Raw genomic sequence first — 27,442 nt, forward strand, 5'->3', positions numbered from 1 at the left:
CAGAAAAGCTCCCCCCCCCCCAAGCGGGGTGGGAAAATGAAATTTGACTAACACCATTGCAAGTGTTTAAAATGTAAGTATGTCTATGCATGTATATATGGATTTGAATAATAGCATGAACAGATAAGGGAAGAAAAATAGGAGTGGGGGATACTAAATGTTAAGCTAAACTTGGCTACTACAATGAGATTTTAAAATTATGTTTAATTTTTACACAGAAATACCTACGCTTTAAATATAGTTTCTAATCTAAAAAAAGCCTTTTATTCCCAAACGTCTGATTAAGAATACAGTCTTATGTCTATTTTAGAACTTGGTAAATCAAGGTAAAATTAGGATCTATATATAGCCATGTGTGTGTGTGTATGTGTGTGTGTACATACCTACATATATACACACATACACACAAACACACACACATACACACACTATATTTCAAAGAGTTCTTATTTCATAGAATAAAATACGAAGAAAATAACTGTATACTGTCAGACTACAGCCATATCATAAACAAATATCTGAAAGAGAACTTAAACTCTTGATTTCTGATGACAGATACTTTCTTCTTTCACAGCAATAACTTGCTCTTTTACCATTTAAACAAGTGCAGGAACATAAATTAATACTGAATTTTAAGTGTCCTTCACATTTTCCATTAGAACCATTGAGGCTCATCAGCTTGTCAAGTTCATTGCCCTATCTCGTTTCCCTAGCTTGCAAGAGGCAAAAGTCTGACTTATTATATTTATTTACTTATTTATTAATCAAATTTATATGGCTGCCCATCTCACAGAAAATAACTTGCCAATGTTTCTTCTTTTATTTACTTAGATAATTTATATTCATTTGAAATGAATGCGGTAGGCTACATTTTAAAACAATCATACAAACCCATACACAAAAAATTCCTACAAGAAATTAGAAATCATTCTCACAACGTGCCTTGATTTTGCTTGTCCCATACTCATTATGTTTCACATGCTGGGGTGTGTGTATGTCTGTGTCTGTGTGATTGGGAAGTGTTAATTGTGTTTGTATGTAAGCACTGTGACCAGCTTCACCCATCCTTTTGTACAAAAGCAGTTAGAATGAGGATTTTTTTTTAAAAAAAGGGAACTCTGTCAATCATCTATAGTGAAAAACTATAGGCTGTCACTTTCTTCTCTGATGTGGCAGTCACTTTATTTGTGGAAATTGTAATAGACAGATAATTGTAGGCTTACTGAGTACTAAATTTGCATAAGGTAACTTCTGGATGGGCTACCTTGTTAATATTTTTTGATTGGGTGAAGAAATCCTTATTTCAGCAACACCTTCTGCTTAGTTTTAAGCTTTTCAGTAAATCATTACTATACCAGAACAGCTCAGCAAGTCTTGAATATCAGAGTAACAATTAGAAATGTCACTGCACTTCATGCTTATTAGTCCTAAAAATTAAATGGTTAACTTAGTGTGTTTAAAAAGGTTGACAATGAAGAGTTGCCTAGAATACCTTAATTAGCCCTTTGGGTTGCTATGCACTGCTGCCCACCTCAACCACCCAGGAAGAGAAACGTGAAATGCAATTGCCTTCAGGTTATCTGGATTTTCAAAATTTATTTTCTCTTTGTGAACACAAAACAGTTGGAAAGATAAATTAATTTAACTATCATGACTTATGGTTCCCTTATGAGTTACATCACAGAGTTGGATTTCTTTTCTTTTTTTAACAGTATCATTTTATCTATACACTATAGAAACAACTACTTCTAATTTTAGTCCAGTTTCATCAGTATTCACATTGATATTTCCCAAATGATATATATCAATTAATTAACACTATAGATGCAATGAATTTGAATTTGAATTTATTGACATTTGTATGCCGCCCCTTGGGACTCTGGGCGGCTTACAGGAAAGACAAAGAAACATATATAAAAATTAAAATAAGAATACAAAGGTTAAAATTTCACACCATGCATACTGTTAGAGTGGGGCTCGATGCAGATCAACAGCCCCAGGCCTGCCGGAACAGCCAGGTCTTAGTAGCTTTATGGAAGGCCAGAAGAGTAGTAAGGATCCGGATCTCTACGGGAAGATCGTTCCATAGGGCTGGAGCAGCTACAGAGAAGGCCCTCCCCCGGGGAGCCACCAACCAACATTGACCGTCCGAAAGCACCCGGAGGAGGCCCAATCTGTGTGATCTTATTGGTCGTTGGGAGGTAAATGGCAGGAGGTGGTCTCTCAGGTAGCCAGGTCCTAAACCATGTAGGGCTTTAAAAGTAATGACTAGCACCTTGAAGCGCACCCGGACACCAATGGGGAGCCAGTGCAGCTCGTGGAGGATAGGTATAACATGGGTGTATCTAGGTACACCCAATATCGCTCGCGCGGCTGCATTCTGGACCAACTACAGTCTTCAAACACTCTTCAGGGGCAGCCCCATGTAGAGTGTGTTACAGTAATCCAGTCTTGAGGTGACAAGGGCATGAGTGACCATCTGAAGGGCCTCCCGGTCCAGATAGGGCCGCAACTGGTGCATCAGGCGAACCTGGGCAAAGGCCCCCCTGGTCACAGCCGACAGATGATGTTCTAACGTCAGCTGTGGATCCAGGAGGACACCCAAATTGCAGACCCTCTCTGAGGGGTGTATAATTTCACCCCCAGGTTAAGAGGTGGAATGTCTGGACCATCCTTGGGAGGGAGCATCAATAGCCACTCAGTCTTGTCGGGATTGAGTGCAAGCTTGTTCGCTCCCATCCAGACCCTGAAGTCTCCAGGCACTGGTACATCACTTCCACTGTTTCGCTGAGTTGGCACGCGACAGACAGATACAGTTGCGTATCATCCGCATATTGGTGATATTTGATCCCGTGCCGGGGTATGATCTCACCCAGTGGCTTCATGTAGATATTAAATAGGAGGGGGGACAGGACCGAGCCCTGCAGCACCCCATATTTGAGGGGCCTAGGGGTCGATCTCTGCCCTCCAACCAACACCGACTGTGACCTGTCCGAGAGGTAGGAGGAGAACCACCGTAGGATAGTGCCTCCCACTCCCACCTCCCGTAACCATCGCAGAAGGATACTATGGTCGATGGTATCAAAAGCCACTGAGAGTTCAAGAAGCACTAGGATAGAGGAATGTCCTCTATCCCTGGCCCGCCAGAGATCCTTGGTCAGCATGACCAAAGCAGTTTCAGTGCCGTAACCAGGCCTGAAACCTGGGATCCAGATAATCTGTTTCATCCAAGGTCCGTTGGAGTTGAAAGGCCACCACCTTCTCAACAACCTTCCCTACGAAAGGGAGTTAGAGACTGGACAATAGTTGTTCAAGATGGCTGGGTCCAGGGAAGGCTTCTTAAGGAGGGGTCTCACCACCGCATCCTTTAGAAAGTGAGGGAAGGATCCCTCCCGAAGAGAGGTGTTAACAATCCTCTGGAGCCAGCCACGTGTCGCCTCCCTGCTGGTTGAGATCAGCCAGGAGGGGCATGGGTCCAGTACACAGGTGGAGGCACTCACCGCTCCCATGGCCTTGTCCACTTCCTCAGGAGCGACAAGTTGAAACTCGCTTCATAAAATCTGATCAAGACCTTCCCCCGGCGTCTCGGCTGGTACTGTCCAAGTGGAGTCCAGGTCCGTCCGGAACCAAGTGATTTTATCCGACAGAAACTGAACAAATTCCTCAGCTCTACCCTGTAGAGGGTCGTCCGCATCCCTCCCTTTCAAGAGGGAGCAGGCTATCCTAAACAGGGCAGCTGGGCGCAATTCTGTGGATGCAATAAGAGCAAAAAAATGTGCACATTTTGCCGCCCGTATCACCACTAGATAAGTCCTAATAAAGGCTCTTAATTGTGTTTGGTTGGATTCAGAGTTACTAGCCCTCCAGCGTCGCTGTAGGCGTCTCTTTTGGCGCTTCATCTCCTGGAGTTCCTTGGTGAACCAAGGAGCCCTGCTGGATCCACTGCCGCGGAGAGGCCATAAAGGCGCAATCCGGTTTAGAGCCTCCGCCGCCGCTGTATTCCAATCAGCAACCAAGGACTCCGACGGACTGTGGGCGAGAGAGTCAGGTATCTCACCAAGCACTGTCTGAAATCCCATAGGGTCCATCAGGCGCCTGGGGCGGAACCACCTAATTGGTTCCCCCTCCCTACAGTGGGGGATTGACTTGTTTAATAAACTGTGAAAGAAGAAACAATCTATACATTTCCAATATCTCTCTCTTCCCCTCCCTTCCCCATCCCCCTCCCTCCCTCTCACATACACATATTACATAAAAATACCAGAGGTGGGTTCCTACCGGTTCGTACCAGTTTGGACGAGTAGATAGTAATTCGGCTGCCCCCACCCTAAACCGGTTCTATCTTGTTTTTGCTTCTGTGCAGGTGCAGAAGCATTTTATAGTACTGTGCATGTGTTCATTGCACACATCAAGCGTGTGCACACTCGCAGCATATCCCTGAGTGAATCAGCAGTAGTGGCAGCTGGAACCCAACCCTGAAACATACAGCCATAGTTATGAACAGTAGAGGGTAGATTTATCATGAATTGCAATTGATGAGTAATATATTTATAAAAGTGGAAATTGTTTCATCTTTCCAATCTTCCCACTAAATAATTTCAAATGCAATATCAGCATGCTTTGATCAGAAGCAGACCTTTCTTTGTCCTGTGAGAAGTCCACAATCACAACAAGAATGCTGATACTCATATGCCCCAGCAACTGGTATTAAGAGAAGAGCAGGAGTGAAGAGATGGTATTGCACCCATGATTTGTTCGTTAATTTCTCATGAGACAGTATGAAAACAGAACATTACTACTAAATGGACCTGTGATCTGTTACAATGTGGCTTATTGTAAAACTCATTATACATCATTACACAGAGTTCAAAATACAGAGGAATAATGGGTGTATATAATCCTGCAATCCACGTATAAAATGATTTAGAGAAAACCATGTTCCTCTGCTCAGATGTTGAGCTGGATATGTGGCAGGGAAGAACTGGGTAGAAGAGAAAGCTACCTTTTCTCCTGCACCTCCAAGGTTTCACCTGGATTGCACATTACCCATAGAGAATCTGCTGCATAAGTTTATAATTAACACAACAGAATTCCTTGTAGAATGCTCTGGCCAATTGCATCCAACACTCTTTAGCAGATTGATATCAGTTATCCATTCTTACAAATGATGAGATACATATTTTTAAAAATCAGGTCTAAGATTGGCTAATGGAGTAATACTTTCTTTTTTGTCATTCATGCTTCATTCCTATGTATACAAGTGATTCTGTAACAATCTTGATTATAGAGTGAAGATCATGTGAAGTGTTAATACCACTTTATAATGCCTTGACAAGGTCGCACTTGGAATACTGCATCCAGTTTTGGTCGCCATGATGTAAAAAGGATGTGGAGACTCTAGAAAGAGTGCAGAGCAACCAAGATGATTAGAGGACTAGAGGGTAAAACATATGAAGTACGATTGCAGGAACTGGGTATGTTTAATCAAAGGAAGGAGTAGGGGAGATATGATAGCAGTGTTCCAATATCTCAGGGACTGCCACAAAGGAGAGGGAGTCAAACTATTCTCCAAAGCATCTGTGGGTAGGACAAGAAGCAGTGGGTGGAAACTAATCAAGGAGAGAAGCAACTTAGAACTAATGAGAAATTTCCTGACAGTTACAACAGTTAATCAGTGGAATGACTTGCATTCTGAAATTGTGAATGTTCCAACAATGGAAGTTTTTAAGAAGATGTTGGATAGCCATTTATCTGGAACGGTATAGGGTTTCCTGCCTAAGAAGTGGTTTGGACTAGAAGACTTCCAAGGTCCTTTCCAATTCTGTTATTCTAATCCCAGTCACCTTCTGTTAGATATGGTGTATTTCAGAAATCATATGGAAAAGTGCTCTGAAGCATGCAGGTATATGAATATGAAACCAACACCAGCCAGCAGTCCTTTAAAGCAGTTGTGCCTTTTCCCAGAATTGCATAGCTTCCCACACATGGGGAAAAAGTAGCTCTTGGAAAAGATGGACCTGCTTAAAGAGTTGCAAACAGATACTAATTCGCACATTGCACCATTGAAACACATTTTAGAAGTGAATCAAAAACACCACATCACTTTCTCATCTAGAAACAAACAGTTTAGGGCTCCTCAGCACTTTGCTCTGGGGGCGAAGATTTGGAAACATGAGTGGCTATGTACATAGCAACTCTAACTTAAACCAAACATGTCCTCCACACATGGTGCAATTGCAGTATGCAACCAGTTGAGCCCATAGATGAAAAATACTGGTATTTTAAGTAAATGACAACAGGTGCTATGTGAACACACCTATGTATTCTCAATTCTTTTTTGCATCCAAGCCACAGACATCTTATAATGTCTAATCTCTTTCCACTTACTTTAATGGTACTTTTATGAATAACTGTCATTGCTGTCCTGTAAAATAAACAATAGATGATGTAGCTAATAAACAAGTTGCCTTGTTGTACATATCAGCCTTTACATGTTCTTTTTCTGGGGAAGGACAAAAAGAGATCCTTTTATCTGATTTGTTACAATAAGAAATTTTTCCCATCAAAGTTTGGAGTCATAGGCACACAACATACCCAGAAACACCCACGTGAAACAGTAAGACAGATAGCAATTTATTGGTGGAAAGAAATTTTCTCTTAACTTGTAACCTTTTGAACTCTGGTCCAGAAGTGAGATTCATTGCTTCTCTCCCCAAATTGGAGAAATTGGAAGAAAGACTTCTATTGCAGCCATCTCTGTGGAGTTCCTGAAGTGGAAAGCAAATACATGGCTGCCACTTTTAGATGTGTAGCTTATCTCTGGGGTGTATTGATTACCTCATGAGGTGGACACCTCTATATTCTTAAGCCCTGAGTCCAGAGCTTGGTGATATATGTCAATACAGGTAATAGAAATGAACATTAAGAGTGCAGAAGAGAAGCCACAACTGCAATAACTTATAAGACACACTATAAATGCCCTGAGAAACCAGAAAGGAAAGGAAAGGAGGGGGCCTCCAAGATCAGAACAATCGACCACTCTTCAAAGGATGACCTGCTGCAGTGTGGCAAGTATCAGAGCCATTCTAGTGACAGATGATGATACAACCATCTTGTTTTGCCTTTCTAAATGAGTCTGCATCTGTGTCTTGTGAGCCAACTGATTGATGGCGACACTACAAGCGCATTGCCAAGGCAGAGCAATTCTGAGGAATTTTGAGGTCATGTGTCTTTGGGCCAGCCGAGCTAGCAAACCTCTTCTTAATATCAATAGAAAGCTATCCCCAGAGACTGGAACTTTGTTTAAATTAAATTGAAACATAAATTCCCTTGTTTTTCAGAACTGAATTGGATCCCTGCAAATTTATTGCTACCTTCTTGAAAACTGAAGCTTGAAAAAGGAGAGGTATGTTTGCAGTTGCTAACACCTACTGGTGATGCACATTCGGAGAAAGATGGGCTGGGATCATGAGTGTATTTAGATCAACTTATCAAAAGCAGACCCATAAATGATAGGTTAGGAATGCAAATTAAAATATGTAAAACTAATGTAAGAGAACACCTGTCAAGTCTAGATAGAGTCAAATCACCAGGTCCTGATGGACCCAGAGTTCTGACAGAACTGAGAGACATTATTGCAGAACAATTGGAACATATCTTTCAAAGATTTGAAACACTAGGAAACTACCCAAGAACTGGAAAAGAGCTGATATGACCCCCAACCTCAAAAAAGGAAAAATAACAGATCCATAAAATTACAGACCAATCAGCTTATCATCAAGATCTACCTGGAAAGATCTTGGAAAAGGTAATCAAGAAACAAATCTGGGAACATATAGAAGCAAACAAGATTCTAACCAGAAACCAACATGGATTCATAAAAAACAAATCTTACTTCAATCTTTAACAAAATGACCAAATTAGTAAATCAGTTAAATCCTATAGACATAGTATACTTAGATTTCAGTAAAGCATTTGTTAAAAGTAGATGACAACATACTTCTTGGCAAGCTAGTAAAATGTAGGATAGATAGCACCACCACCAGGTGGGTTTGTAACTGGATGATTAATGATATGTGTCATGTAGTCCTCAATCAAACTACACCCACATAGAGGAAAGTAAGCAGTGTGATACCTCAAGATTCCCATTTAGGCCCAGTACTCTTAAATTTCTTCATAACTGATCTAGACAAGGGAATTGAAGGGGAATTCATCAAAATAGCCAATACCCTAGAAGTCAAGCTCAAGTTCCAAAAAAATCTTGCCAGACTTAAATATGAGGTCCTCTTCGTCAAAAAAAATTCAGTGTAGATTGGCAAGAAAAATCAACTGTATAGGTATAGATTAGGTGAAACTTGATGTAATGTCAATAACACCAAGAGGGATTTTGGAGACCTAGTGGATAATCTCTTAAATATGAGCTAACAGTATGAGGCAGCAGCAAAAAAAAGCAAATGCAATCCTAGGCTTCATAAATAGAAAGATTGAATCAAGATCACATGAAGTACTATTATTGCTTTAAAAAGTCTTATTAAGTCCACACTTGGAATACTGCATCCAGTTCTGATCACTACAATGTAAAAAGATGTTGAGACTCTGGAAAGAGTACAGACAAGAGCAATAAAAATAATAAGGGGACTGGAAGCTAAAACATACAATGAATAGTTACAGTAATTGGGTATATCTAGTTTAATGAAAAGAAGGATTGAAGGTGACATGATAGTACTATTTTAATATCTGAGGAACTCCTATAAAGAGGGGTCAAACTATTTTTCAAAAGACCAAAAAGCAAGACAAGAAACAATGGACGGAAACTAACCAAGCAGAGAAGCAACCTAGAAGTAAGATGAAATTTCTTAACAGTGGGAGCAATTAACAAATAGAATAGCTTGCCTTCAAAAGTTGTGCAAAGGTTGGAGGCTTCCAAAAAAAGACAGGACCATTTTCTGAAATGGTCCTTTTCCTCCTCAAGGAGGAGATTGGACTAGAAGACCTCCAAGGTCCCTTCCAACTCTATTATTCTATGTTATATGTACAGAGTTAATAATAAAATCTCGGTCAAATTACAAGTTCAGTGTAAACTTTCAAAGTTCAAGAACCTTAATATTAAACTCTACTATTTAATTAATGTATTGCCCACATTCTAGTAGAATAGTGTTTAACCTTATAACTGATTAAGTTGACAGATAATAAATAGAAACAGACAGAGAATATCTCAATTTAAATTTAAGATAGCTTCCTTAAGTAGATTGCATGACATAATACATCCTGATTTCAACAGAGCATTTGATGAAATATCCTGTGATCTATTGATCAGCAAATTGGCAGCAAATGATCATAATATTCCTATTTTCTGGAGAATTACTCGAAGATTACTTATCAACAATTCTTATCACATTGGAGAAAACTATCCTCTTAGTACTACTAGTCCCTACATTTTTGAATACTTTACTAGTAACACAAGGAAATTTTGAGAAAACTGGGTAGGGAATAATAGAACAAATTCTAAAGAGCAAATGCAAAGATCTTAATTTAAGAAACAGCAAGACTACTACAAAATGGGACAGACCTGTCTTAGCCATAGCATGCCTATACAGGACGTTGGAATTTTGGTAGTTAAAAGACTGATACGAATCAGCACTTTAATCTGGCTGCCAAAAAGGGTGGGGGGAGAAAAAGATATTCTATCCAGGTTTTACTTATTTACATTTTAAGAAAAAAAATGAAAAAAATTAGAACTCATTCATGAGAGGAGAGCCAACACAACCAGCAGGCTAGAATATAGGCCTTTGACAAGGGATTGAAAGAACTGTTCGTGTCAACTTTGCGAACAGAAGGTTGAGCAGCATGATAGCATTTTAAAAGTATCTGACAGGTTGTCAAACAGAATAAGGCTGATATCTATTCTTTTTAGTCCCAAAGCTTAGAAGGTTATAATGCACTGAAGTTTTAAGAAGGCAGATTTCAGGTGAACATTCAGGGGAAAAATTCCTAACACTAAGAGTGATTTGACAGTATAACCAGTTATCCAAGGAAGCGCTAACATCTTTGTCACCAGAAGTGTCACACAAAGGCCAGACAGCCACCTAAACTGTCAGGAATGTTTTGAAATACATGGATTCTTAAAACAAGCACTAAATTATTATCAACAGTGTGTATGGTTCTTCCAACTCTATGACTTCATGAAATAGAACAGCTTGCAGTCCATCAGTCATATGCTCTTTTGTGTGTGTGTGTGTGTGTGTGTGTGTGTGTGTGTGTGTGTGTGCATTTAACAGATAAATATATTACAAAATTAGCAATGACAAATTTTATATGCCTTTTGTAAGTTTGGAGGATCAGAACCATCTAGGTTTATGCATACAGTTTGCAGGTAGATTTACCACTTTTGAAGTAGGAGTTAATTAAAGTATCTTTGATGCAGAGTCCATTTAAAATAATATATATGTGTTTCAGAGTTCATATACTTCAAAAAAAAAGTAGTAAAGGCTTTCAGATCAGAAACAGCAATTATTTCCTGACAAGCTTAAATCTCAGCAATTTTTTTTTGCTAGAAATCACACACCATAATAGATCATTCATGCAACTTAAATCACATCTAGCAATAATGCTGACCTGTCCAGTGATTTGAATATGATGCTATTTCTGAAACATAACATGCTTGCTCTCTAACATTCTTTAATTTGTCCTTTCTTTATGGATCTTGTGTACCATCAGCAAATTATACTAGGCCCCTGCGCTGATTTCATTTTAAGAAATACCACAATTAATTCAATTTAGCACAGCAGCAAACCTCGAAAGCCTTATTGTGCAGTTATTTATGTTTGCTAAAACCATGTACAGGCAAGGGAGGGCTATCTGCCCTGTATTCTTTACTAAGAATAAAGAGCATTTCCATATTGTCAGCTAATTTATAAAGAAGTATTACAAAGTGAAATTTTAACAGCTATCAAAGGACAGAAACAAAAGAGGGAGAGAGTAATTCTGTTGTACAAAAGGCCACCAGTTTCAATTTTGTCTCGGCAGAAGCTGATTTATTCAGTATTCGTTGATTGAATTTATTTATAATTACCCTATGCTGAATAAATCAAACATAATAACAGAAAAAGCAGTTTATCTCCATGTACTAATTACACATGCAGAGGCAAAGAGATGCTGAAAGATTAAGGGAGAATGGATTGGCATGCATTAATGATTGGGGGTGACTCTTTTATTACCTCTGCACCATATTCATATAATCGAATAATAGGGTCACTGCCATGAAAGAGGAGAGCAAGCTGTACTTAAACGGTTCCCAAAATGATGGCAAGAGAAATAGTACAGTGTTCTTCATTGCCAGACAAAGACAAGAACAATAAAAATACACAGAATGTTATCTAGAATCCTTGTTTGCCACTGTTAGTCCAGAGTACGTGTTAAGGACCCTACTTAAGAAATTAACTTATCAGAGAGTGAAGAGAGATTTTATTTTTAAAACTTGCCAGTTCCAATTGCTTAGGCAATTGGGAAAACAGCAGGCCCTTCTTTGTGGTAAGATTTTACATTTTTCAAAAGGACTTATCTTTGGTGTTAGAGGCAAGTGTTTTGACATGAGGCATTTCTTTACTATGCAAACCACTGAATAAGGCCCATTGCAATTTGCTGAAAAGCTTTTGTGGTTCTATCAGGTGGTACCAAAACATTTTGATTTCCACTTTACCAGTATTTATCTCTGTGGGAAAAAAGTTATTATTTCAAAATCCCCAAGAAATTTGGGCTTGTATGTGCTAATTATTGTTACCACTTTTCTGAAGCTTATCAGAATGCTTGTCTTAAAAGTTTTCTGAGGGGAAAATGTGACTATAAAGGAAAGTGCAATAGAAAATAAATGGGAGAGGAAAACATTTACAGAGAGAAAATTAAAAAATACTGAGCACCCCCAGAATTTACTACAATGATGTCACATCACAAATCACATGTATTTTTCTTAGTAAGGAAGGGCCAAAATAAGAATCAATAGGCAAGGCACACCAAGAGAGTGGTATTTGGGGTATTAAGTCAGAATGGAAAAGGAAAATCCTATTCATTTTTATTGTAGCAATTAGAATTTACAGTATATTTATCATAAAAGCAACCCTAACCTTTCACAGGTCTCAACTCTGGTTTCATTTAAAGGTGAGTATAAAGTAAAAGGAAAAGGTTCCCCTCTCCCACATGTGCTAGTCGTTCCTAACTCCGGGGGCGGTGCTCATCTCTGTTTCAAAGCCAAAGAGCCAGCGCTGTCCAAAGATGTCTCCGTGGTCATGTGGCCAGCATGACTAAACACTGAAGGTGCATGGAACGCTGTCACCTTCCCACCAAAGGTTGTTCCTATTGTTCTCCTTGCATTTTTTGAAGTGCTAAGTTGGCAGAAGTTGGGACAAATAATGGGAGCTCACTCCATTACATAGTGCTAGGGATTTTGAACCACCGAACTTCCAACCTTGCTCATCGACAAGCTCAGTGTCTTAAGCACTGAGCCATCATGTGAGTATACATACATGTAATTTTAGAGTTCAGCATTAACTCTAGTCCGTGCTCTAGAGTCATGGAAAATCCAATATACAAGTATGTCTGTGCATATAAAGTAAGCACATGCAATCCTTGATGTGTTTTTTTTCCCTCCATGAGTTAGGATTCAACACATCTGAAGAGCATGAGGGTTGGGAAAGAGGACCTAAAATTACATGATTATGGGGGGATGATTTTGTTATCCATAAGAGGACCATGTTTGTGCCATAGTACCAAATGAAATGAATGCATTTCTATTTATTTGTTTACATAGAAAGTATCCTTAAAACTTCTCAATGAAACAGTTCTAATGTCATTGGTTGTCATAATATGACCAAAATATTGTTTAATATCCTTGTCCTCTGTTAGCCATTGGATCCACTCACAATCAAGGATATGTAGAATTAATGCTAATTGATGAATCTTCTAATATAAGGTGAGCATAAAGAGCATGTATGACAACCTTTGAGAAAGTATAAATAAACTACATTTTAAAAGTATTGTGGTTTCCAAAGAGGTTGTAGAAGTTGATATTGTTCCAAACTGAACGGTAAAATTTGGACATCATTTTTTCTCCCTGTAATTGGCAATAAGGAGCTGATTAAGTAAAACTTACTGTAGAGATTAATAATTTCAAAAGATGAAAAGGTCAAATGAAATAAGCTTTCTTTTTAATTATAGAGTATGAAGCAAACTTCATTGTATTTATGTGCATTAATTATGCATCTTTTCACAATCTTTTCCATGCTTTCCAGAATAAGAGTATGGTGGTGCAATGGTTAGAATGCAGTATTGCAGACTAACTCACTGCTCATTGCCAGGAGTTTGATTCTGGCCACCTCAAGGTTGACTCAGCTTCCATCCTTCCAAAGTAGGTAAAATGAGGACCAGATTGTTGGGGGCAATATGCTGACTCTGTAAATCACTTAGAGAGGGCTGTAAAGCACTGTGAAGTGGTATATAAGTCTATGTGTGCTATTGCTTTAAGTGTCTTCTAAATTTGTGTGCGTCTGAAGACAAGACATTTCTGGTAAGGAGTAGGTTAGATTGAAATAATATGAATATTTGTTCTCAACAAGAATAGCATTACTGCTCTGATTTTTTTTTTAAAAAAACCTGGCAATTGTTAGTTTTATGAGCATAAAAGTTATATGAATCTGTTAAAAAATCATAAAGTAAATAAAACAACCCTCTTTTCTCCTTTTCCCTCCTCCCATGGAAAACTAGAGGAATAGAGAGGTATATGCATTAATAAACAAGAACTGGTTGCTCTTAAGATCTAGATCAGCATTTTTCAATCTTGGCTATTTTAATATATGTTGACTACAACTCCCAGAATTCCTCAACCAGTGTGCTGGTTGGAGAGTTCTGGAATTGAATTCCATATATCTTAAAGTAGCCAAGATTAAAAATCAATTTTGAAAAAGAAGATCTACAGCAACATGGCTACTCAAATAAAACCATTTGTTTTTAAATAGCATGGCAAAAGCCAAACTTTTAAAATAGCGGGGCAAGACAGGGTTGATTCCAGAACAAAAGTGAAATTTGATTTCCTTTGATTTATATTTATTCTACAGTAACAGCAGATAAAAATAAAATACACAAAACGATTATTGCAGATATAAATATACCCTTCTTCTCTTTACATGCTGCCAAGAGGTATCAAATTACCACCTCTATAAAATGCCTGGATTAACACATCACATTAAGATAAAACCAAGCAAAGAGCATTATGATACAGGGCCTTTTCCTAACTGTAGACTTAAAAAACTACCCATCTATCCTTGATTGGCACAAAACATTGTCCAACATTGATACAAACTTGGTATCTAGATGTTTATCCTTATCTATGTATTATAAACTCCCACTGACTTATGCTATCCTATTTTGTGAATATGCTTTTTATTACAAGTAGGGGTAATTAGTTTTATTCTCTGCCATTCTCTTTTTAGTCTGTCAACACCTCCTAGAGAAATCTACTATTTAAAGCACTGATGCAAGTAACAGGAAGGATCTAGCTTTGTGGCTGGCAATCTCTATAATGGTTCAGTGGTGGGATTCAAGTAATTTAACAGCTGGTTCTCTGCCCTAATGACCAGCTGGGTAGGCGTGGCGCGGTGATCATGTGACCGTGTGGGCATGGCCAATTCAATGTCACTCACGCCGATGGGCGCTGCGTCTTTAGCTTGTTACAATATAATAAGGGTTAACCAGAGAGGCAGTTTCTGTAAGCAGGGCAATAAAGATTAGGCTAGAAAACAACACCAGAATGTTTTCTTCCTGCCTTCCTTACAGGATTAGTCCTGTAAGTGGAAAAAAACAAAAGAAGATTTTTTCCAACAACTGCTTCTCCGAACTGCTTAGAAAGTTAACAACCGGTTCTCCCAAAGGTGCGAACTGGCTGAATTCCACCACTGAATGGTTTGTTTGTCTCTCCTCCTATAGTACATTTGGTCACCTCCCCTGTTAAAATCCTACCAAATGAGAAACAGAAGAGAAGACATCAAACAGCCCTTAAGGGAAAGGGAGACAGATCCCATCATGACAGAAGGACTGACACTGAGTAGACAACCAGACAACTGTATTCCTTGCTTCTGGGAGAAAATGATTGAAACAGAAACAGAAACTGATGAATAACCATGAAAGACCAGTTCAACCTCTTTTCTGTATTCTGAATATTTCACTATATTAAAACAAGATTGCTGCATCTATAGATGATACATTTCTGAATGCTACTACAGGGAACAGTGAAAAATTGCCTGTTCTTCTTTCACAAATAGAATAGTGGAAGCCTAAACTCTTTCAAATGCTGTTAAAGCAGAACAGCACAAATACGCTCATTTGTCTTTCTAAATAAAATAGTGGACCTCTCCTCTCCCCTCCGCTCCTCAAAGCTTGAAATGAAATGAATGTCAGAAACAAGGGGTTAGGAAGGTATCAGTAAATGGGCTGGTGTAAGGGGATCTTGCTGGAGGAGTAGAAAACTGGTAGCTATGACTATCATTCAAAGTCTGCCCCTTCTATATATGTGCCATATATCCTCCATCTTGAATTCTTTTTTATTTTTATTTTTTTTATTTCTCTCTTACTTACTCACAAAGATGTGCTCATCAAGAGGCCTCTAAGCAGCTAGAGAAGTCAAAGGTCTGAAGGAAAAACTGGCTAAGAACAGGAGTTATGAAGGTATATCAATACCACCCAACACTTCCAAAATCCACAACAGATCTGCTGATCTCCCCCAAGATAATTGGTGACAAAAAGATTTCACATATTTCAAGCTGTGCTGGGAAAATATTGGCCTAAGAGGGGAAAAATGTTATCAAGCAACAGACTTAAGATCAACCTAATGTTGGAAACAAGATGTGGGCATTGTGGTGAAACCAAGAGAGAAGATTGCTGTATTCAGGGCATGTTTGTTTCACGATAAAGTGCAATGGGGACAGGATGTTTGTCCAATACGCTTAATAGCTACTGTAGAGAAAGAATTAGTGTATGGTTTTGCTCTGGTTGGACAAGTGCATAGATCGGGCTAATTATCTGATCTAATTGTCTTTCTCAATGAACAACAGCTCTGTTTACTAAACTTCATTTGGATGTGATTCTACATGATTTTTTTATTGGAAACTTTAGATAGAGATAATAATTAAGTAGATATCAAGCATTCCCTTTTTATGCTTCACTTCCCCTCCCCCCGCTTTTAATTCAAAAGGCAATTTTGTTGGGCCACCTATTGAGTCTCATCACATTATGGTATTTAGCGCAGACTCTATAGTAGGCAAACTTAGTTATGGATTCATTTTCATAACAGATTTCTACCTCATGGCTTTATTGACTAGCAAGTGAGGATTCTTCAAAACTAAATAAAATACATGGATTCATTAAGACCCAGCAGGGATATCTTACAAAACTACATTTTATGCAAGAAGAAGCAGAGTTGTTTGGCCACTGTAATCAAGTTATAGGGTTCTCTCTGTAAATTTTTGTGATGTTTCTTGGTGGATCTATCTCAAAGATCTATCAGGCCTTGATAGTCAAATATACCATTTCTCCAATAGTTTTAAAAATTAAGCAAGCTATGGTCAGCATGAAAAAATGTCTGAAATCATGTCCAGTTCTTTCTAATTTTTTCCACAATTCAATCCCAAATTGGTGGTTGAATATTTTTCCTCCCTACAATTATGAGCTTTGATCCTACTGACATAACTGCATTCGATCAGCCAAGGAATCAAAAGAAAAGAATGAGCAGATTTATAGGATCTGGAACAAGAGGGAGTTCAAAGTCCTGTTTTTTCTCCAATACTCTGTGGGGCTCAGCTGAGCAATGGGGCAGAGCACACAGAAAACCGAAGTAGTCTCTTCTCTGTGCAGAATTAGAAATACCTGCATAGGAAGATATACATGATGCAGGTGTCCATTGATTGCAACACACATAATATTTACAATGGAGCTTCAATTTAACAGTTGGGGTAACCATCTTAATTTTTTAACAGCACACTGAAGACATTCCTGCATATGTGGGATGGCTTACCTATAAAGCAATAGATGCAGAAGTTCATAGATATGCGAGCGTCTGCCAACCTATCAGTTGAAATCATGTAAAATTGCAAGTAAAAAAAATAGGAACCAACTTTGGTGGGAAGGTAACAGCATTCCATGCACCTTCGGCATTTAGTCATGCCAGCCACATGACCAAAGAGATGTCTTCGGACAGCGCTGGCTCTTCGGCTTTCAAACGGAGATAAATAACGCCCCCTAGAGCCAGGAATAACTGGCGCATATGTGCAAAGGGAACTTTTACTTTTATCTTGAAGCATAAAGCAAAAAGCCAAAACTATGGATGTAGAAGTCCAGGACATGAAACCTTTAGATTCTGAATTCAGGATAGCAGGGACATTGGGGGAAAAAAGTGGTCCATCCTGTTCCCACTTTCTATCTCTTCAGAAATCTTTTGTAAAAGCAAAGATATTTGGTTTTCAAGGAACCTCAAAATGGGCGAGAGTTAATAGGAGTTTTGGAACATGGGGAAAATGTCAAGGCCATGTCTACAAAATGACTACAAAGGGGGATTGTTGAATATCCAGGATATTATAAAAGGCCGGCAACAGCCTATGGTGCACCCTGATTGGCTGGGACGCAGCATAGCCTGTTGCTAGCCAGTTACCAGCCCCTGATTGGTTATGTCAGCTCCAACCTGATTGGTTTTGACTGTTTGACAGTTACTGTGTTAGTATAAATACCCTGGCGCGTTACCGGGCGTTTTGAATCGCTGTCATCTCTGTTCGAAATAAACATCTGTTCTTGCAACAATGGCTCCTGCGTCTTCCATCCACCAATACACAAAAAGGATCTGGCCAGTAAAAACCAGCAACCTCATAAGGCAATAGGAATAGTCTTGCAAAATCCCTCATTAAATAAATAAATGTAGATGGGCATGGACCAGAGGTGATATTCAGCAGGTTCTGACCAGTTCTGAAGAACCGGTAGTGGAAATTTTGAGTAGTTCGGAGAACTGGTAAACACCACCTCTGACTGGTCCCACCCATGTATTTTCTGCCTCCCTAGTCCCAGCTGATCGTGAGATTGAATGGGGGATTCAATGAATGGGGATTTTCCAGTAACCTTCCCTGGAGTGGGTGGAATGGAGATTTCCAATATCCTTCCCCTGCCATGCCCACCAAGCCATGCCACAGAACCGGTGGTAAAAAAATTAAATCCCATCACTTGTATGGACCTTGTGGTTCCCATGTGATCTAGGACTAATGGGATAATTGTCTTCCAAATATATTGGATAACAGTTCCAGATATGGAGTCATAGTTCAACACATCTTGTGATACCTAGATTAGGAAAGTTATGTGATGAATTCCCAAGGATCTTTCTCTTAGGAGAAAATAAGCATCTTAAAATGCAATAGGGTTGTTTCAAATTGAATAATTAGGTACTGTTGTTTGTTTCCTAGAAAATTTGTTATCTTTGTTCTCAACATCTTACCTTGGGTGGAAATAAAATAAATCATCTGTTAAATTATATCTGAAAGAAGCATGCACAAAAACAGCTTATGTACCTGAATGTGTTTTCCTCCAATTTTAATATTTAAAAATATTAATTACCATTACAAAAGGCTCATTACAAATATTTTCCCAAAATCCCCCATAAATTAATACCTGCTATCCATAACGGAAAGTGAAATCTCTGGGGGTCTTTTATATTATCACTAAGATTTAAACTTAGTTCAGGAAAAGTGTCATCATACTCAATGTTCCTCTTTTCTTCCTTTCTACTTATTATATCTATCTATCATCTATCTATCATCCATTATCCTGTAGAAATATTCTTGAGAACCTCAAATCTTGTCATTGACAAGATGACAAAGTATGTCATATAAAACATCACTTAATAATGGTATGACCTCTGTATATTTAGTAGTTGGTGGTTTTTTAAAAAATTGAACTCTATTAGTACTTATGCTTTGCAGAAGTTTCTCTTCTGAATTATAGAGATTTGTACAAGTAGAGCTATTACATACCATGTAATAAATTAGTGGGAGGGTGGGAGGAGGAAAATAATTAAAATGAATTATATGTCTTGGGTACTTTGCTAGAGAAGGCTGTTTTAAATTATCAAATTATCATAGTCCTTTCCAATATATCTATTGAGCTGATATTGAAATGTAGAACTTCCACGTGTTCGCACATGAAATAACTTTTCCTTTCTTTCTTTATTCCTTCCTTCCTTCCTCCCTCCCTCCCTCCCTCTTCTTCCCAAATGAGAGAAAGACTTGTTATTTAACTAGAAACTTTACAAGTCAGCAGTTTAACTAGAGAGAAAATGTGCCTGAGCCTGGAATGAGTAAAACAGAGGGAATGACACTCTCAACTGGCCCCATTCCGAGATATAATAAAATCAATTATCAAACTCTTGTATAACAATAAAATTTGCAATTTTACACAAGAATGTTATAATGTCTTATTGAAAAAAAAATTGACCCTTTTTTTGGCTTCTGCATGCGTACTCACAGGTTTCCAAGTTTCAGGGTAAGATGGTAACCATTCTGCTTGTTTGCATTATGATTCTCAGGGCCAGTCTTTCATGCCAAAATTTTCTTAAGTTTTCAGTCTCTATATGGGCATTTTAGGGATATATCTTGCAAATATATAGCTGTTAAAAATGTATTATTATAATATTAGTGAGGCAGATGCTGACACTTATTCTTTATCCAGTATGAATCTGTCCATCCTATCCAATCATCAGTCTTTGCTTAAAGAGTCACATAGATGTGACCAAGGGGGAAGTCTTTTTTGTAATAGACCAGGTACAATGTAATATGCTTTCCATGGAGGTTTATTTATCTTCCTTGCTTCTTGTTTGAGGCAACCTCTCAATAGATTTTTAAATTGTCCCAAGAGCTAGGAAATGGAAAGGAATAACATCCTCCTATTAATTTACCACTATGGGAAGCCCCCTCCCCCTCCTAGAAGAATGAAATATTTTGAGGAATATTAAAAAGACAAGATATTATATTTCCCCAAAGGGAGAAATTGAGAAACATGCCCCTAAAACCAGCCCCAGTCTCTCTCAGCCCAAGCAGAAACTGAGGAAACCAGCTTTTAGAAATGCAGATTAGGTCATCCATTCAAGGCAGGATAATGTTGAAGCTCCTTGGCAGAATGGGAGGATTTGAAAGCAGTTCCTCACCAAGATCCAACATAGGACGAATGCCATTAGCCACAACAGGAATTACCATTAAGATATTTCAGAACACAAGCCCTTTCATTGCATCACCCCCAGAGCAGTTCAACTTCAAAGTCACAGAAACCTAGGAGCTCCGATAAACAATAAGCCAGAGGTTGACTAGATTAGCACCTAGGATTTCAATTTCCTCTTTGCCTTTAGAGCCACTATGACCTCTACATAACCCCTAAATGACTAAATAAAAACCCCTAAATAAATAACCCCTAAATGACAATAATCCCTATTGCTAAATGAACTCTCAGGAATCCGACAACAGCCAATAGAATATTAAAGGATATGTTTTTTCCACAGGAACAGAAGCTCAAATACAAAGCCCAAATAAGGTAAAAAAAACCCACCCACTCTGAATTCCATTTTGTCAGCTGCACCAGAACCACAAGTCCTGGTGATTCTGCTTCATCAATAAACCTTACTTTTCAATCAGCCTCCATGTTGTTTCCAAGTGCTTTTCTCTAGCTTCTAACCAATTTCTTTCCAACACCATTAAGATAATTATATATGGTAACTAATGCTTTACCGCGGTACCAAGAGTGGTTAGTTTGGTGCATTATCAGAGCATCCATAGGAAGCAATGAAACAGTCAAGTAGTGGGCTATGTCACATGGCTGAAACCACATCTCTTTTAAATATGTGGTCAAAAGACAAGCAACATGTACGAAGTGATGAAATTTTGATTGCACAGAACAACCTTGAATGTTGCATCTTGACTATTTTGACATCTCACACACAGAGAAATGCACACAAATTATGCTCTAGGACAGAATTTTCTTTGTAATAAACAAACAAACAAATACAAGCAGACTTCATTACCTGATAGTAAGGCTACCTGTGAAGCACCTCTCCAAAGGTATTTTAAAATATCCTGCTAATGGTATTTAAGAACCTCTTCCTCAGAGAAAGTAAACATTCCATAAATTGGTAGAGAAATATTTCACAATTACTGACTGACATTTATAAGATCTCTAATAATGGCTTAGACTACTGTACTTCTGAAGTACTTTAGATATGGCTTCATCTTGCGGGATTTTACTGAGGATGTGGTTATATGAAAAGTGAATCATTCTGCAGAGTTTAAACAATTCCAAGACATCATAAGGATAATGTGCTTGTGAAGACAAGATTTTTAAAAAGTCATGTGTTTCAAGCACAGACAGTGTGAAACAGTATGAGTGAAAGTTGAACTTGACTATGTACAACAATTTAGTTACAGTAGTGAGGGGTGCATCACTGAAAGACCGAAAAACCTGATTAATCGCCCAATCCTACCATATTGTCATGGAGAAATCTACTTTGTGTTCATTAAAAATCATAAGAGTCAATACTGGCTTAATGATACATAATATACTAATAGTATGAAAATAATAAAGCAGAGGGACAAAGTAGCTTTGGAATGAGCAAAAGATATAATTCACTGCATCTCAAATCTCTAGCTGTTTCCTTAAAGATTGATTAAGTGTAAAAACTCAGCATCCAAACTTTGCTCTCCAACTGGGAAACATCTGGCTGGGAGATTTTAGAGACCACAGTTCTGCTACTTCAGGGAGGACTTTCCAGAAAGCTAAGTGTATTTATTTTCGCTTATGAAAGTATTTTGGAATGTGATGAATTAATTAAAAGGGAGAAATATTTAAATGTATAATTAGGGAGCAAGGAATTAGAAAGAAGTGAGATTTTAAATATTAAATTTATGTTATCTAATCATTTAAAAAAGGGCAAGGAACTACTTGGACATATAAATATTAATTTAAGGAGAAGCAGGAAGCACCATGCTGTCCTTTTCTGAAGCATCTGGGCCTTGTGATTCTTCAGTAGACAGATTTCAGAAATATTTGTGAAGTGACTAGAACTGAGATCAAACAAAAATGCCAATTTGTTCATCATGCATTCCCAAATATTCAATTCTGATTTCTTTCACCTTGTAGATACTAAATTGCAATATCTGACTGCCGTTTAACAGAGGTTTTCGCAGGGTGTGGTCAACAATTTGCTAGGTAACAGTGTGATGCACATAAAAGCCAGATGGAGCTTTGATTGCACTATTGTGACCATACTTTAGGACCAAATCGTGTAGACTCTCTTGCTTTGTAAGAGAAGTTTGAGAAGTACAATTTCCAAACAGCAATATTGGAAACATTATTTGTGTGCCAGGAGCCTGCACTGAATAGGTTGCTTGAAGCTCCACAAAGTTTAATAAAATTAACACCCAGCATGTATTGCAGTGGCTGTGTGGCTGAGTGCTTAGAACTGCAGGTGCAGAGAGGAGAAATTTAAACCTTCCCAGCACTTTTAATTGCGATTAGGAGGAAGGAAGGCATAACATTTCTTAATTCTGACTGTGCTACAAACTAAACAGCCTTTACTCAAAAGGAAAAGGGAGGCCTGGAATCAATATTTTTATTGTTTAATAAAAATGATGTCTCTACTTGCAAAGTATTTTATATGATTCTAATTCAATGGCAAAAACTGATTTGAATAGTAATAAATAGGCTACTTCTCAAAAGCTCATTGGGATGTAAGGCTGACGAGTAAAATAAGGAAAAAGTACAGCTATTTCATTTTTATTAAGGAAAATCTTTTGGTTGAGGCACCTCCAAGAAATAGTGCTTATTCTTCCTACTTCAGCTTTTCACTTAAAAGGATTTTCTGTTCCCCATCCTCTTCCTCCTCCTCCTCTTCATCCTCCTCCTCCTCTTCCCATCATCATCATGATTATAATCCTCATCATCACCAATAGTATCATGCCTACTATTATTAAAAATTAACCTTTGATTTATTAACAGAATGACCACTACTGTCTGACTATTCATTTTTTGGCCCTTTTCTCTAACAGTCCCCATTTTGGTTCTCTCCATGACCCATCAAGATAACTAATTGTTTACTGGAAGCTGCATACCACTTGGCAAGCCTGCCATCTGCTACATCAACATTCAGATTCTTTAGGTTTTCTTATAATAGCACTTGTATCTTAATTAAAGGAGAGGGACATGTGTGTTATGTGTAGTTCTGATGCTTAAAACACATGTTTTCATAGAATCACACTTTTTATAAATTGCTTTGTAGATAACCTGAGATTATTGGGTTTATGGGTGAAAGGGTTTGCTTGTAAAATACAGAATGCACCCCAAATTCAGTCTTAAAGTCATAATATTATCAGTTGCACACCACATTTGTATCGTTTAAATGACCCCATCCTTCTCAGCCCTTTAAATCACCAGGAATTGGCTTCTTTCCACAAGCTGAAATCATTTTTAACACCATGAGTGGGAAGGAAACCTCATACCGTTATCAAGAAAAATAGATAACTTCTCCATTTATATATAACATTGATACTACCTTCTTAATGAATTCTCCTTCCAATATCCCTCAGCATATACAGGTAGTCCTCAACTTAGGACAGTCACTTAGCAAGTGCTATTTATAGCATTGTCTTGAAGTTCTGACAGATACCTCCCTCTCGCTTCACTCACGATAGCATTTTGGGCATTTGGTAACTGGCCTGGATTTAGGGCCCTTTGTAGCATCCCAAAGCACCTTGACCATGATTTGTAACATTCTTTTTTACTAGAACTAGCATTTATTTCCAGCTTCTGGAAAAATATATATGATGAATTGATTTAATGTCCATTGCATTTGCTTAATTATTACAGTGCTTGCTTAAAACTCTGACATTTACTTAACCACTGTAGCAACAACGGTCATAAAATCAGACACAGTTACATGGTGACTCATTTAAAATCAGAATAATTTACAACCATAATTCTGGGCTCAATTAAGATTGTAATTTGATGTCTTGTACTTTCTCGTAGAGAGTTAACTTTTTTTCTAAATAGATATCTTTCTATATGTCTTTTCCTACTATTACTAAGTCTTCTCCTCTTCCTCCTCCTCATTATCATCCACCCACTACTACTACTACTACTACTACTACTACTACTACTACTACCACCACCACCACCACCACCACCACCACCACCACCACCACCACCACCACACACATAGAGAAACACAAACCTTTCCCAAATGATAATTCTATTCCAAATCATACATTGATTTTGGCCCTGGAAATTAAGTGTTAGCTTGTGCTCTGAGGAAATCTGTTGAGAAATAAAGTATCTACAAATGGTTTGTGTATTTCTATAAAAAACATCAGGCAATTTGTGTTTCATTTAATTTGTTGTCATGGATAAAATGAGATTTGTCTCTCTTCTTTCCCATTGTGAATATTCTGTACAGCTCTTTTTTAAAGAAGTGTGATTTTATTATGTTATGCATTTGATTTGGGATTCACAAAGAAACTCTGAGCAGAAACCAGTTAATATGAAAGCTGACAGACTTAAGTTTAAAGAGATGCTATGGCCATAACCAAAGCACAGAGCAATGGAGAAAGCCTGGTGTCTTTATAAGTGAAATTTGATCTAGGAAGACAATATAAAAACATATGCCTTATAATGAAGAAAGTACTTCCTGACAAGAAAAAGTATGAAAAATTGGCCCCATGCCATATAACATAAATTTTCATGTTCTGCTAGCTTCATTTTGTAAAAATGACATTGCTGAACAAGTTTAGGAATGACATTGTGCTACATATTTAGATTTCTTTTCAAATCACTCATCCTCAAATAGCACCTCATATTTTACACTTTTATTTCTATAACCTCATGTGCAACCGGGGTTCTTTTACATGCCACAAGGACATAAAATGACACTAGGCATTGTTCCATCATCATGCCAATAAAAGAATTATATTTGCATCATGATCTCTGCTGGTTCTGTGGACATGGGCTTGGTGGGCATGGCAGGGGGAGGACACTGTAAAATCCCCATTTCCTCCTGATCAGGTGAGACTCGGGAGGCAGAGAATAGATGGGGGCGGGGGTAGTCAGAGCTGGTATTTACCGGTTCTCCGAACTACTCAATTTTTCACTACTGGTTCTCAGAACTGGTCAGAACCTGCTGAATTCCACCTCTTGGACCTTCATGACTTGTGAGAAGGCATTCTGTGAAACCCACTGAACAATATAGGCCTCACTGCCACTATGTGCTTATGTTTTCCAATTCAAAAGAGCATTTTCTTATAGCAAAAAGACATACAGGAATGCATCCAGTTCCAGAAACTACTGTATTTAATCCATGTGGAAACAGAATGTTGTACTTATTGATATATTAAAATACATTTAGCTGTCCCAGTGTTCTAAAGATTGCAGGATAGATTTCAATTCATCAATTACTCTTGGCTGATGTCTTCTTTTGAAGGGAAGGGAGGGAAAGGGAAAGGAGAGATTCATTTTTTTTATTAATTTACAACAATACTTCATCTTTTCCTGCTTTCTTACATTGCACAGATCTTAACCATAAGACAGAAGTTGTAGGAATGGGTAAAAGGAGAAGCTTCATCTCATGTAAACTTTGCTGGGAGCTTTTTTCAAGGGAAAAAAAAGACAATTAGTTACCAATCCAGGGTTGCAATCCCTCCCCCCCCCCCCCCCGTTCCCCAATTATTCAAAACATTGTTTGCTTTCTGTAAAAGAGGTGTTAAAAATATTTCTCCTACACTGGGAGGTAATTTAAATGATGAATTTAAGTATTTTTACAAGCATTTTAATAAACCTTCACTAGGTGAAACTGATTATTAATGTGATTGCACAGGTCATAGTGTCATTTGGTATTCAGATTAAGGGAAAACAAGGTGCCTATTTTAGCAGTTTTATATAGTTTATAACTAATTTGACATATTCAGACCTTTAATCATTTTGAAAAGAATGGAATATTTGAAATCAAGAGGTGAAATGCTTTTATAGTTGCAAAGGAAGAAGCCAACAGATAGCATACATTTCAAGGAACATGGATTAAAGGTAGATCCTAATATATCATTTCATTCCATGCAGTACCTTCATGCTACTTATGCTTGAAAAATACACCTTGTGGCTCTTTCACTATCAGTTTGTTTCTATTTATTTTCTATATCTAGTGAAGACTAAGGAAGATCATCATAATGAAAAAAGAGTGCATTGTTAGGTATATTTTCTTCCAAATGTGGGTATCTGCTGCCTTCTTGTGGAAATGATTGATATTTCTTTCTTTCTTTTAAAAGCAGAGCAGCACATTTGCAGTTTGACAACTATCCTGTTTAATGTCTTCTAAATTTACTGTGGGGTTGCCCAGGAATTTATAGCGAGCAGACGGCAAAGCGCTTGTCAAAGGACTCTGTATCCCATCCAACAAGCATTGTGCCTTAAGTATTGTTCATTTGTTTGTGGCAAAGGCTAAACAAGCTTGTTCTGTATTTCTTTCATTCACTCTGGATCTATTGAACTCTATATTTTATCAATGCCTTAGTGTGGAAATGAGGGTTAGATTCTGGCAATCTCACATTAGATATACTATTAGTCCTCATGCCTGTGCTTCCTATCTATCCTAACATGAATATCAATCCTGCAAGGCAATGGTGGGTTCCTACTGGTTCGGAGCAGTTCGATGCACCCACAAGCGAACCAGCAGTAATGCCTGCCAGAACCCACCCTTGCTGCAAGGCTTAAAATTTTTCTCCCTTCCTTTCCCTTTTACTTTCCAGAGAACTTAGAAAGTTCCCTTCTGCAACGCTTTTCGTGTGATATGAGCCATGGTGGTGCAGTGGTTAGAATGCAGTACTGCAGGCTATTTCCTCTGATTTCTGGCTAAAGTTCAGCAGTTCAATCCTCACTGGCTAAGGTGGACTCAGCCTTCCATCCTTCCAAGGTGGGTAAAATGAGGACCCAGATTGTTGGGAGCAATATGCTGACTCTGTAAACCACTTAGAGAGGGCTGTAAAGCACTGTGAAGGGGTATATAAGTATAAGTGCTATTGCTATATAAATGCAGATTCTCTAATTTGTGATCCTTCCTCCTGTCTCCCAATCCATTTGTACATGCCATTACAGCTCCCCACCACAATCATACCTTTAACCAACCCTGTGATATAGGCTGACTGAGAGATAGGGCAAAACAAGCCTATCTGTTTCATCAAAACAACTCAATGTAGTAAACACTGACAAATATAGTAAACATTGACAGTGAGAACAATCAACCAAGGGAAGAGCTTGCCTTTGGAAGTTGTGGGAGCTTCATCATTGGAGGCTTTCAAGAAGAGACTGGACTGCCATTTGTCAGAAATGGTATAGGGTCTCC

General features: G+C 38.2%; 1 long non-coding RNA gene across 1 annotated transcript; it reads left to right on the top strand.

The window, feature by feature from the left end:
- On the top strand, positions 1-26,928 carry LOC116522667. The gene is made up of 3 exons (XR_004256987.1): positions 1-73; positions 7,341-7,405; positions 26,850-26,928. It is a non-coding gene; the product is annotated as an uncharacterized LOC116522667 (long non-coding RNA).
- Positions 26,929-27,442: the final 514 nt, after the last annotated feature.

Source organism: Thamnophis elegans, chromosome Z (genome assembly GCF_009769535.1).
Source record: "Thamnophis elegans isolate rThaEle1 chromosome Z, rThaEle1.pri, whole genome shotgun sequence".
NCBI classification, from domain to species: Eukaryota; Metazoa; Chordata; class Lepidosauria; order Squamata; family Colubridae; genus Thamnophis; species Thamnophis elegans.